The sequence below is a fragment of the Gossypium hirsutum genome, chromosome A09 (genome assembly GCF_007990345.1).
Source record: "Gossypium hirsutum isolate 1008001.06 chromosome A09, Gossypium_hirsutum_v2.1, whole genome shotgun sequence".
Lineage (NCBI taxonomy): Eukaryota > Viridiplantae > Streptophyta > Magnoliopsida > Malvales > Malvaceae > Gossypium > Gossypium hirsutum.
In genome coordinates, this window is record NC_053432.1 from 35,353,067 (window position 1) to 35,368,522 (window position 15,456).

Consider the following 15,456-nt stretch of genomic DNA (forward strand, 5'->3'; position numbering starts at 1 on the left):
TTAAAGGTCAAAATGATTAGTTTAATGTTTGATTCTTGTTATATGTATAAAGAGTTAACAGAAAATTAGAGAAATAATATGGCTATTTTGATTCGGTACTTATTAGTAAATAAAGAATATTTATGAGGTATGTTTTGCTAGCTAAATGGATAGTCATTAAGTGACAAGTTAATATTTGTATTCGGATATGCAAATGGGAAATTTTAACTTAAGATTGAATGGTGGAATTGGTATGACTTTAATGGTTAATTTTTAATAGCCTAATAGGAGAGCAAATGAATTGAATATGCATTTGTAATTTTGTCATGATGTTAGTATATAAATTTTGGTATGTTTAGATTTGATAATTATTCTTAGAAATGGTTCGTAGATTGTTTGATAATATGATGGTTAGACATGCTATTTAGCTTGTGTATTAAGTGATATTATCATGTTTAAATTCGGCCTTGACACTTTATAGCATTAGACAATAGTATGTTATGTTATATGTATAAATACAAACTTGTGATGTGTTTGATGAGAACAGTAAATTATGATTGATATATTGGTTTGGTTATATGAAATGTTATATGCGTGTATAGTAACAGAGAAAAATGAAAGTTGACATTGAATAAAGTATATATATTTAGCATGTATTAATATTCAGTTATTGTATTGGAAATTGACCATATGAATAGTAATTCATGTTATAAGATAACAAAATGGTTATATGTGAGTTTAATAAAATTGTTTTATGCTTTGTGTGTTAATGATTCAAGAATTGATAAACTAAAGTTACAAAAGTATACCTTCGAATATGACCTGAGTAATTGTGTGAATGTATGAAAGTTGTATCTTTTCCGGTAATGTCTCGTAACCCCATTCCAGCGACAGATACGGGTTAGGGGTGTTACATTTGGCTAATGTACTTTTTATGGAATTCTTCTTGGAAGAATTCCCAATTAACTCTTTCCCTTGGTACCACCGACACAAGGGTGTTCCACCACTGGTAAGCTAAGTCTCTCAGGAGGGACACAACACACTTCATGCATTCCTCAGGTGTGCATGATAAATCATCAAACACCCTAATGAAATTCTCGAGCCAGAACTCTGCCCTCTTAAGATCATCATCTTTACTAGCTCAGAACTCTTCAGCTCCTTGTTTCCAAATCTTATCCACTAAAGGTCTATCCAGTCTCACAAAGTCCATACCTTGAGGTGCTACAGGGATAGGTTGAGGAATAGATGGAGGTGGAGGGGGTTGAGCGTTCGGGTTCGTTTGAACGAACTTCGTATACCAAGCATCCATCATGTGGAGAAAGGCTTTCCTGCTCCTTCTCCTCAACTAACTATAGGGGGTTTACTATCAGATGGCGTTGCCCCTTCAGCAGGTGCAAGCGCGTTACTTTGAACATCTTATGCCAGTGCTCTGTCGGGATCCATTGACTATATGAAAACACTTTTTAAAATCGTCAGGAGTCGTCATACTATCATAATATATGTATGGCATGTATAGCTAGACTCATACACATGCTACGTTAGTTGAAGAATTGACTCAACCATAGCTCTGATACAGCAAAATATAACATCTTGGCCTGTATCTGACGCCGGGATAGGGTTCGAGGCATTATCAGACTAAAATATAAACATTTACGTAAAATCGGGCCATAAAGTTTCGTTCAAATTTAAAACTTTTCAATTTCATGCAAATTGTCCCTTATAAGGGCCTCCAAGGCCCAAAACATACATCGAAGGTGGTTTGGGGCTAAACCGAAAACTTTAAAAAAACCCTAGGGTAACTTAAAAAAATTCATACTTTGGGGAGTCACACGCCCGTATGCGTAGGCCGTGTGGTCATACATGCCCGTGTGGCTTGGAACACGCCCGTGTCCTCAGCCCGTGTAACTCTCTGACTTTGACGTCATCAACCAAAAAAAGGTCACATGGCCAAATCACACGCCCATGTCCTTAGGCCGTGTGGCGAATTAAATTCTAAAATCAGGTGCAGACTTCACATGGCCTGGGCACACACCCATGTCCTAAGGTTGTGCCTTTTACACAGCAGAGACACACGGTCGTGTCTCTACCCGTGTGTTTACTATAGGGCATTCAGTTTGCATTAATTAGGGTGTAGGGGACACACGGTCTAACCACATGCCCATGGGGCCGACCGTGTGTCACACACGGCCAAGACACACTCCCGTGTGTCTACCCGTGTGGACAACCTTGAGGCCATTCTCCAAGCCATTTGTCACCCTTAAATGCTCGTTCACTCATTCATCTGTGATGGTATCCAACATAGTATATTTAGTCACTCAAAAACTAATAAACATGATTATTTTGTGCTTTTGTAATGTCTACATACCACTTATCCAAAACACCATGCTTTCATATGGCATTCCACACCAATTTCATATTCCTTCATCATGCTAAACCTACTTTTAATTTACTCAATTATACCATAGTTTTGGACATACTTATTAACCATGATTCATTCATTTAGCACATGAGTCATTCATCGCACATCTCATCCACAAACAACCACATCAAGCATAATATGCTGCATGCAAGCATAATTGATTAGGGTTACAACCCCAAATAATTAATATGAACCATACCACATGGCCATAATAATTAATCATATAAACTCATACATTAACAAAATATTAAAACATGATATATCATTGCATTATTTACACATGAACTTACCTCAGTACAAAATATGGATAATTTATTCAATTTAGTCCAAAATCTTATTCTTTCCCTAGTCTAGGTCTGGACTTCGTTTTTCTTGATCTATAATATTAAATTCAGCTCATTTAACCATCACATTGTTCAAAATAGTCTATAAATCACACTTTGGCAAAATTACAATTTTGCCCTTAAACTTTCACATAATTACAACTTAGTCCCTAAGCTCGTAGAATGAAATGTGCTCATTTTCTTTGATACCCAAGCCTAGCCAAACTTACAACATACCCATATCAGCCCACATTTTCTTTCAAATTAGATTTTTAACCACTTATTTTACAACTTTTATAGAAAGGTCCTTTTTAGGTGTTTTCATGAAAAACCACTTAGTAAAAGATGTTTATCATGCTTTAAACTTTCATATTCCTCCATTAGACATCAAAATACAAACATGTCATACATGGGTCAAGTTTAATACATGAACCCTACTTCAAAATATGGCTAGAAATAGGTAAATCGGGTTACGAGTGTTTCAAAAATGTAAAGAGCATTAAAAATGGGGCTAGGATGTACTTACTATTGAGCTTGAAAGTTGAAGAAACCTAGCTATGGAACCCTTAGAAATTTTGACACACGTGAAGAAGATGAACATCAATTTTTGACTTATTTTCCCTTTTTATTCTTTTATTAACCAAATGACAAAAATGCCCTTAAGGCATTTTTTTCAAATTTTTCCTATTTTTTTTTCATTTTTGTCCATAAAAATAGAAATTGGGCAAATTGCTATTTAAGGACCTCTAATTAATAATCCATGGAACTTTCATGCTTAAAGCTTCTAGAACTCTCATTTTTGCAGCTTTTGCAATTTAGTCCTAAATGTCAAATTGGACACTTTATTAATGAAATTTCTTCATGAAATTTTCACACAAGCATGCGATCATATTATGGATCATCAAATACTCATAAAATAATTATTTGTATTTCGAATTTGTGGTCTCAAAACCACTGTTCCGACTAGGCCCTAATTCGGGATGTTACACGTCTAGTTTATCAGATTCAACATGAAGCAATTCACCATTCTGACATTTTAACACAATATATTATTGTTTACAATTTACCACTGCACCATGCTGAGTTAGCCAGTCCATTCCTAGGATTACATCAAATTCATCAAATGGTAACAACATTAGATTAGCCGAGAAACAATAACCCTGTACTATTAACGGACAATTTTACAAACTTTATCCACCATCACATACTAGCCTAGGGAGTTCGAAACTTTAACCACGAATTTAGTCGACTCAAAGGTAAAATTTTAACAGACACTAATTTTGTGCATATGTATGAATGTGTTGAACCAGGATCAATCAAAGTAGTAATATCAGTATCAAGAAGAGAAAATGTACCAGTAATGATGTCTGGTGCAGAGGCATCCTCTCTTGCACGAATAGCATATGTCCTTGCCGATGCTCGTGCTTCATATTTGACAGTTGAATCGTTTGTCGCACCTTGGCTACCACTGACATTGTCGGGGTGATGAGGTAGTCTACCTCTCAAGCTAGTGTTACTTAGCTTCAAAGTCTGAGCAGTATCTTTTCAAGCCTTTCTGGACAATCTTTAAGATAGTGGTCGAGAGAACCATATCTATAGCAGCTCTGCTTCTAATACGACACTCTTCGAAATGAAATTTATTACGATGTTTACATCTAGGTTCGGGATTACCGACACTTCCAGCACTTGCTACTGATGGGGCTAGAGATCTCAGATTAGAGAGTTGAGAGCCTCGATTTTTTCTAGAATACCCTATAGATAAGACAGAACAATTATGATATTTCTTTGATTTATTTGGAGCTGATGATTGTGGCTTGCTTATAAATCTTTTACTCGAAACTCGGGCTTCCATTTCTACCTTCCTCTTTTCTTTATTTAATTCCTCAGCTTTATGTGCTCGGTCACTAGTACAACAAATTCTTTTAATTCCAAAATCCCAACTAATAACTTGATGTCTTCATTCAATCCCACTTCAAAACGTTTACACATGGTAACTTCAGTCGGAATACATTCTCTGGCATATTTGCTTAATCGAATAAATTCTCGCTCGTATTTAGATACAGTCAAATTTCCCTATTTAAGCTTTAAAAATTCCTTCCTTGTTTGATCAAGGAATCTCTGGCTAATGAACTTCTTTTTTAATTCTATTTGGAAAATTCCCATGTACCATTTTCTGTAACACCCCTAACCCGTATTCGTCGCCAGAATAAGGTTACTACCGATAAAAACACATTATTTACATACATTTATACATTTAATATCAAAATTCATTCATCTCAATCTTATTGTCCCTTCTAAGGTCATACGAGACCTTAAAACATGCTTAGAAGTGGTTCGGGACGAAACCGATCACATATAAAAATTTTTGAAGACTTCAAAAAATTTCATGAAATCGTAGGTTACACGCCCGTGTGAAAAGGCTGTGCGTCTCACACGACTACTAGACACGTCCATGTCACAGTCCGCGTGAAAACAGGGCATACATACTGACTTGCACCACACGGCCGAGGACGCGCTCGTGTGCCATGGTCGTGGAAAAACTTGGGAGGTTACTGAATTGGGTCACACGGCCGGCCACACGCCCATGTACCAACCAGTGTGTCACACACGGCCAGTAGACACGCCCGTGTGTCTAGGCCGTGTCAAAACTGTAGAGTATACTAACTTTAATTCGAATGATACCCTAGGGGACACACATCCGTGTAACATGAACGTGTGTCGCACATGGCTGAGACACACGCCCATGTCTCTACCCGTATGGACAAAAATAGGCTATTCCAAAGCCAAATTGCCACAGTAACTCATACTCACATATCAACCAATTTCAAACCATTCTTATACACTTATAACAACCCAAAACATACCAAATTCACACACATATCATACTATCTATTATCAACTATTTAAACTACTCAATTCCACATTAAAAATATACCAAATCACTATGCCAAAATCATTAATACTTGCATAAATTCCATATTCACTAATTCATCATAATGTCATCTATTTCATATCGCAAAACACACCATATCATCATCTCAAACCAACTCAACTCATAAAGCATTATATACATCACACATAACACTTACCAAACACATAATTCAAGCCAACTTAAATGGCTATACATACCACATTTACAAGCAAAATCTCATGCCTAATATCATGACTCAAACCATTCCAAAATAACACTAGCCTATACATGCCATATACCATATATACAAAGCTTCAAAAGTACCAAGAAGTTGATTCGATAGTGTGATGATGGTTCCCGTTGATCCCCGATGTCCGAGCTAGCTTCGATACTCTATAAAACAAAGACAAATAACACACAGTAAGCTCCATAGCTTAGTAAGTTCGTACCAAACATACTCAACAGTTTATACTATGCAAAACAGCAATTAATAAACATTTAGTAGTTCTCATATCATCATTCAATTCTAATCCATGATCCTTTATCTTGTATATACAAATTCATCAAGTTTCATACACATAGTATCAACTACCACATAGGTCTCATACATACTTGTACTTTCTCGTATTTATTTATTTCATTCTCACCTCTTTGTTCAACACGTTAAATCGTTCAGAAATCTTTCAACGCTCTAAGAACTCGCACACTTAGTGCATAAATGATTAGCCGAAGCTATAACGATATCACAAACTTTGTGCCATCACATTACACCGAAGCTATCTTGGTATCGCACACTTAGTGCCTCATTTAGCCGAAGCTATTCCCATTCGCACACTAAGTGCTAATTATAGTAGAAGCTATTTCGAAACACACACTAAGTGCCAAACATAGTTGATTTGTCGTCGTACGCAATTGTACTCACATATATCCAATTTATGCAATATTAAAACATTAAAAACATAATTGTAACAATGTTTATCATGTATGAACTTACCTCGTACTTGGAATTGACAAATAGGATCAACTACTTGATAACCTTTGATTTTCCCCGATCTAAATTTGAATTCTTTCTTTCTTGATCTATATGTATTCAAAATTAACTCATTTAATCACCTATTCATTCAATTTAATCCACAAACACATATTTGGGTATTTTTTCACTTTAGCCCCTAAAGTTCCACATTTATTCAATTTAGTCCCTATTTCATTAAAACACAAATTGCACAAAATTTAATTACACCCAAGCCTAGCCGAATTTCATAATTTCACCCCTCAATTTACACTTTTCTCAATTTAATCCCTAATATACATTTTTACTCAAAATCACTTTACAAAACATGTTTATCAAGCAAGGACATGGGCTTTCATAATTCATCATCAAACATCATAAAACACATGAATTCATCAATGGCAACTTTCAAAATCATTAACACTTTCAAAAATTGAGACATGGGCTAGCTAGAACACAAAGCAAGGATCAGAAAAACGTAGAAATCATAAAAAAAAACAAGCTCAAAACATACCTCAATCAAGCTAGAGAAGTGTCTGAAATTGAAAGCCCTAGTTTTTATTCTTCTTCTTTGTTATTTTGGTTCAAAAAGATGAGAAAATAATGAATCAAATTGTTATGTTTTTACTATAATTAACTTAATTGTCAATTTCCTATTTCAACCTTTAGTAATAAACATATAAATCACTTAATATAAGGCCATTTATGTCCATCTCCACTATTCAGGGTCTAATTACAACATAAGGACCTCTTATTTAATAAGCCATGGCAATTAGACATTTTTACCTAATGGAATGCAACTTTTGCATTTTACGCGATTAAGTCCTTTTTCTCATGTTGAGCTATTAAACGATAAAATTAGCTAATGAAATTTTCACACATACATATTCACATGCTGTAAACACCAAAAATAATATTAAAATAATTTTATGATCTTGTATTTGTGGTCCCAAAACCACTATTCTAATTTAACTAATACCAGGTTGTTATAACTCTCCCCCTTAGGAATTCTCGTCCCCGAAAATCTTACTAGTGAATAGGTTTGGATATTGCTTTCTCATAGCATCCTCGCGTTCCCACGTAGCTTCTTCTGCCCCGTATTGATGCCATAAAACTTTCACTAATGCAATTTTTTTATTTCTCAGCTCTTTGATCTCACAAGCTAGAATTCAGATCTGTTCTTCACAATACGATAAATCGAGTTGAATTTCAACCTCATTCAGGGAAATGACATGTGAAGGATCAGATCGGTATCATCGTAGCATCGATACATAAAATACATTGTGAATCTTTTCTTACTCAAATGGAAATGTTAGCCGATAAGCAGCTGGTCTAACTCGCTCGATAATCTCATACGGCCCAATGAATCTCGGATTCAACTTGCCTTTACGACCAAATCAAAGTATTTTCTTCCACGGAGATACTTTCAAAAACACTCTATCCCCGATCTAAAATTTAATATTTTTCCGTTTTAAGTCTGTATATGATTTTTGACAATCTAATGCTGCTTTCAAAATATTACAGATCACTTTCACTTTCTTTTCTGTTTCTCTAATCAGATCAACCATATGAATCTTATTCTCGCTAATCTCAGTCAAATACAAAGGTGTTTGGCATTTTCAACCGTACAATGCTTCGTAAGGTGCCATTTTTATACTCGATTGAAAACTATTGTTATACGCAAATTCAATCAATGGTAGGTATCATTCCAACGTACCTTCAAACTCAAGAATGCAACATCTCAACATATCTTCGAGTATCTGAATAATCCGCTCTATTTGTGGATGAAAAGCAGTACTAAAGTGTAGCTTTGTACCTAGTGCATCTTGCATTTTCTTCCAAAAACGCAATGTAAATCTCAGATCTCTATCTGAAACAATAGAAATAGGTCCTCCATGTAATCTCACAATCTCGGAGATATACAATTCAGCAAGCTTGTCAAGCGAATGACCTGTACGCATAGGAATGAAATGAGCTGATTTTGTCAACCAGTCAACAAACAACTAAATTGCATCTTTCTTACTCGGAGATAGGGGCAATCCCGAAAATCCATAGTCACTCTATCCCATTTCCACTCAGGAATCATAATTGGCTGCAATAAATTATACGGTACCTGGTGCTTAGCTTTAACTTGTTGACAAACCAAACATCTCGGAACAAATTCTGAAATGTCACGTTTCATACCATGCCACCAATAAAGTTGTTTCAAGTCATTATTCATTTTCGTACTTTCCGAATGAACAAACAAATGACTACTATGTGCTTCATTCAAAATCATCTGAATCAACTCTGAATTTCTCGGAACACATATTCAACCTCTGAACCTCAAACAATCATCAACATCAACTTGGAATTCTAAATCAGGGTTTGAATTACATTGAGCTCGTTTTGCTAACATTTCATTATCAACTTTCTGTGCTTCGTAAATTTGCTGTAAAAACAACAGTCTCATTTTCAACTCAGCGACAATCGAGCCATCATTAGATAGAGTCAACTGAGTATTCATTGCACGTAGAGCATACAAAGATTTCTGGCTTAAAGCATCAGCATCAACATTTTCTTTTCCCGGATAATAGTCAATTACTAGCTCATAATCTTTTAACAATTCTAGCCATCTTTGCTGTCGCAAATTCAAACCTTTCTGAGTCATCAGATATTTCAAACTCTTGTGATCTGAATAAACATGACATTTCTCACTAAACAAATAATGGCGCCAAATTTTTAACACGAACACAATTGCAGCTAACTCTAAATCATGCGTCGGGTAATTCTTTTCATGCAACTTTAACTGTCTCGAGGCATAAGCTATGACATTTCCTTCCTGCATTAAAACGCAACCCAGACCATTCAAAGATGCATCACTATAGATCACAAACTCTTTACCCGATTCTAGCTATACTAACACTGGAGCTTTAGTCAAAAGAGTTTTCAATTGATCAAAACTTTTTTGATATTTCTCAGTGTATTCAAACTTTATATCTTTTTGAAGCAATCTCGTCAACGAAGTTGCAATCATCGAAAAGCCTTTTACAAACCGTCAGTAATAACAGCCAATCCTAGAAAACTACGAAATTCAGATACATTTCTCGAAGGCTTTGTGACAGCCCAAAATTGACCCTAGTCGGGAAGTGGTTTCGGGACCACAAAACTGAGTCATAAAAATAATTGATTTCCATATTCTATGCTTATTATGTGTGTACATGAGTATGTGGAAGTTTCATTCTCCAATTTTGCCAATTGCATGAGAAATTATTAAATAGGGATCGATATGAGACATGGTGAAAATATGATAGGCTAATTTAAAATGGTCTATTAATGCATGTTGTGAAAATGATGGGTTTGCATGTCAAATTACCCAAAATTTGAGCTAGTGGTTGGCCATGCTATGGGTGGAAACATGTTGGGAACATGTTGGCCTAGTGAGGTATGTAGGAAAAAAATATAATAAGAAGTATGGGTAATAAAGAAATGGAAAAAAGAAAGAATGTGTGTAATTGTTTCTTCCCCTCCCCATTGCCGTGAAAGTAAGAAAGAAAACAAAAAAAAGTGTCCATCTTTCTTCATTTTCCCCTTGGCCGAATGTTCTAAGGAAGAAAGAAAAACAAGTTGTGTTCTTTGGTCCTTCTTGGCTGAATTGAAAGGAAGAAGAAGGGAGTGAAGCAATCGGTCATCTTAGGTCACTATTAAGGTAAGGAAGTTTGTACTAGCTTTTGAAATTTTAGTTGATATTGAGTGAGTTATCAAGTGATTTTTTTGTAAACCATGTTGAAATTTCGATTTTGGGGGTGAGTATGGTTTTCGGCTATAAAAGATTAATAAGGGTGATGATTGTGTTTCATGCTAAACTTAGATGAATAATGGTTGTTGCTTACATCTTGATATCTATGAGTTCCTTTCTTGGTTCTACCATAGACCCCCAAAGTATATGTTTATTTGGTGTTGTTGGAGGTTTATGATAGAAGCTAATGAGTGAGAGTTTGATAGGTACCATGAGGTTAAACTTCATGAGATTGTAAGCTTGTAAGTTGGATGATGAAATTCATGCTTTGTGAAGGTAAATGGAGTAGAAGGAGCATTCGGCCATGAAGAAAAAAAAGGGGGGAAATTTATGATGAATTAAGTTGGAAGCTATTATAATGTACTTGTGCATTCGGGTATGGGATGAAAATATATGAGATGGATATAATCAGCCTTGTGATTCGGCTCTTGTATATATATATATATGCACATGATGTATTGGTATGATACATATATATATCACCCCAAAGTATATGTTTATATATGGTGGTGGTTTAGTTATGGACTAAATGATGGATGCATATTGAGTTATAATATGTAATGCATTAGTTAGTAAAATGTATGTCATTTATATGTGGTACTAAGAATATAATTTGGCCTCAAGGTAGACATGCATAGTCGGCCACATGAGATGGAGTGGCGTTGCATGAATTCGGTTAGAGGCAAACATATTGATGCCTATACCTTGGTAAGGACAATCGGCTAAAGGGGAGTGTGGGTTAATATGTTGAGTTGATGCATGATTTCACATGTATGTGACTTTAAAGTCTAATGTATAAATATGGGCTAAGTGCCTTATGTTCTTCTTTTCGATGCTCAAATGATTAAATCAATTTATTTGTTTAATTAAGCTCAAGAGCAAAGGGGAAATAAATCCGATAAAGGGAAGGAAAAAGTGGTCGAATAGCCATCGGAATCGTTCGACGACACCCGAGGTAAGTTCTTGAGTAAGAGAGCTTAAATTAAGATTTGATTAGATCATGTTTTAAGCAAATCAAAATCATGCTCTTTGTGTGTGGCTATTGAGCCGAAATCACAAGAATGATAAGTGTCTTGTGTTTGAGTTTTGCTAACGAAAATGAAATACGAATGTGTCATGATTTATTGTTAAATGTGCATGGTTATTTGAATGATGTCCGGGCTAAGTCCCGAAGGCTTTGGGCTAAGTGACCATATCTGGACTAAGATCCGAAGGCATTTGTGCGAGATACTAATTTCGGGCTAAGCCCGAAGGCATTTGTGTGAGTTACTAAATCCGGGTTAAGTCCCGAAGGCATTTGTGCGAGTTACTAAATCCGGGTTAAGTCCCGAAGGCATTTGTGCGAGTTACTATAACCGGGCTATGTCCTGAAGGCATTTGAACGAGGAGCTATATCCGGTTAAATTCCGAAGGTACATGAATTGGGAATGAATGATCTTGCTGTAAAAATTTCAGCTAATACTCTAGAAACATCCCAACATTGAGGTATGTTTCGTATGTGCTTGAATTTAGTTGAGCCCTTACAAATAAGTATTCGCTCAGTTGATAAACGAGCTACCGGCCTTTGGCTGAGTTGATCTTTTGTGTATGTACATAAGGGTTGGTATGTGAAGCAAGTATGATATCGAAAATTTGTGCATATGAAATTATCCGTTTAGCTATATGAATGCTATACTTTTGTTGTGCTGGAATTCCTTGCTCAAAACTTACTAAGCATAAATTGCTTACTCCGTTTCATTGCTCCTTTGTTTTATAGATTGGTTCTCCAGCTATCGGACTCGGGATCTTGAAGTCAAAGTTGCCCACACTATCAAAGCCCCTTTTTGGTACAATTTTGGTTGAACTTCGAAATGGCATGTATAGGACTACCCGTTTGTTGTGGGTCGTGGACCCCTTGGACTTGTATAATTTTGGATAGCCATGCGAAATTGGCTTATATGTGTTTGAGTATAATGTTATAATCATTCGGTGTGGATATGCTTGACAAGGATTAGCCATGGGAATGGTTAATCACTATCATAAATTGTGCTATTTATGCAAAAAGGGCTAGTTGAATCATGGAAACCATGAAATAGGTAAAGTCTACCTTAAAGGCAGATGCTGACAGCAGCAGTGATGTAGATTTGGAAAATCACTAAAAATAGTAGGAAGGGAATTAAATAGTGAATAAATTATGTAAACAAACCTTGATGAATCTACTTTCATAGGAAAGTAACGAAACAATCATACGGACAGTATGTTAAGAGATATTCAGGTTCTCGTGAGACAGGGCCAGAACAGTTTCTGGATTTCCTGTTCCGAATTTGGAAATTCATTATAAATTAACCAGAGATAATTAGGAGTCATACCATATATGGATAGATTCCTCTCTTAGTCTAGTTTCTATAGAAACAAACGACATCAGTATTGGAACCCTGTACAAGGAGATATCCAAGTCGTAATGCGCAAAGGTCAGGGTAGTCGATCCCCGTAACATGGGAGACTTTGACTAATAAACTGTACTAATTGGCCCGACCAAAAATTCTAGAAAAAAATATGTAGATGGGCATATGAGTCTAGTTTCAGGGAAAAATCACAAAACTGATTTTCGAGTTGTGAAACTCAAGATATGATTTTTAAAGCGACTAGAATGCAAATTGGCAGTGTCTGGGAAATTTTTTTATAAGGGGTTTAAAGTCTGTTAACACCTCGTGTTCGATTCCGGTGTCGGTCTCGGGTTCGGGGTGTTACATTTGATTGGTATCAGAGCTACGATTTAGTCGATTCTAGGACTACCGTAATGCGTTGGGTCTAGCTATACATGCCATTTTATGTGATTATTGGATAGTGTGGTGATTTCTGACATTTGCAAATGTGTTAATTTATAGTAATGGATCCCGATCCCAACCGAGAGGTAGCTGATGATCTTGAGAGTGTAGCGCCTGCTCCCGCACAAGGGACAGCGCCGGCGGACTCTCAACCTAATGCTAGTAACCCGAATGAGGAAGCTAGACAAGCTTTCTATAGCGTGATGAATGATTGGTTCAACCAATACATTCGAACTAATACGGCTGTTCCACAACCTCCATTCCCGACTAATACCACCCCCGCACCTACAATACCTCCGGTAACTGACCAAATAAGGTCAAATAAGCCCCAGTTGACAGAATCCGAAAACATGGGGCTACTGAATTTAAGGCTACGGATAGCGACGATGCCGAGCAAGCTGAATTTTGGTTGGACAACACTATCCGGGTACTCGATGAGCTATCTTGTACACCCGATGAATGCCTAAAGTGTACTATCTCCTTGTTATGCGATTCTGCCTACTATTGGTGGAGTACTCTGACTTCTGTTGTGCCCGAGAGCAAGTAACTTGGGAGTTTTTCCAAACTGAGTTTCGGAAAAAAGTATATCAGTCAGAGATTTGTTGATCAAAAACGAAAGGAATTTCTTGAGCTTAAGCAAGGTTCTATGTCAGTTACTGATTACGAGCGAAAATTTGTTAGACTTAGTAGATACGCTCGGGAATGTGTTTCGTCCGAGGCTATTATGTGTAAACGCTTCGAGGATGGGCTGAATGAAGATATAAAAATGTTCGTTGGCGTTCTTGCAATACGAGAGTTCGTAGTACTTGTCGAGCGAGCTTGTAAAGCCGAAGAGCTTAGAAAAGAAAAACAAAAAGTTAATGAGGGAACTGGAGAGTTTCGTAAAAGATCCTCGGGAAAGTCTCTTCAACAGGCATCGAAGAAATTTCGAGATGATACGGGCCAGTTTAGAGGCACTTCGGGCCTTTTTAGACGAGATCGTGATCGACCCCCTGTGGGTACACGAGGCACTTCGGTCGCCAGTGTTGGGAATGAACGTCGAGACAGAACGAAATGTCGATATTGCGGTAAATGGCATTCGGGGAGTTGTAGATTCCCTGACCGCTCCTGTTACAAGTGCGGATCAGTTGACCACTTCATTAAAGATTGCCCGAGGTTGTCTGAACAGAATGTAAATCAGAGTGGGAAACCGGGTGCTACCACTGCTCGAGGTAGACCATCTGGAAATACGGGCAATGCTGGTGGTGGCCAGAGAGGATCTAGAGATGCTACGACCAGATCCGAGGCTCGTGCGCCTGCTAGAGCTTATGCTATACGTGCCCGCGAGGATGCTTCTTCGCCTGATGTTATTACCGGTACTTTTACTCTCTTTGATACTAATGTAATTGCTTTGATTGACCCCGGTTCTACTCATTCTTACATATGTGAAACCTTAGCATCCAGTAAGACTTTACCTATTGAGTCTACTGAGTTCGTAATTCGGGTGTCAAACCCCTTCGGTCGTTACGTGCTTGTCGACAAAGTGTGTAAGGAATGTCCCCTAGTAATTCGAGGTTCCTGTTTTCCGGCGGACTTGATGCTTTTGCCATTTGATGAATTTGATGTTATTCTTGGTTTGGATTGGTTGACCGTGCATGATGCGGTTGTGAATTGCAAAAGCAAGACTATTGATTTGAGGTGCGCAAATAACGAAGTAATCCGAGTCGAGTCTACGGACTTGGAGGGGATGCCAGCTGTAATATCAGCAATGTTGGCCCAGAAATATGTAAGAAAAGGGTGCGAAGCATACCTTGCGTATGTACTTGATGACAAAGAATTAGAAAAGAAACCCAAATCTGTGCCGGTGGTTTGTGAATACCCGGATGTTTTTCCTGAAGAATTACCAGGTTTACCACCTGTTCGGGAGGTAGAGTTTGGTATTGAGCTTGTACCTGGGACTACGCCGATTTCGATAGCTCCGTATCGTATGGCACCAACCGAGTTAAAAGAGTTGAAAGCTCAGTTGCAAGAATTGACGGATAGAGGTTTTGCTCGACCAAGTTTCTCACCTTGGGGTGCACCAGTATTGTTCGTGAAAAAGAAGGACGGAACCATGAGGTTGTGCATTAACTATCGTCAACTGAATAAAGTGACGATAAAGAACAAATATCCGTTGCCGCGCATCGATGATTTGTTTGACCAACTGAAGGGAGCCACAGTGTTCTCAAAAATAGATTTGAGATCGGGCTAT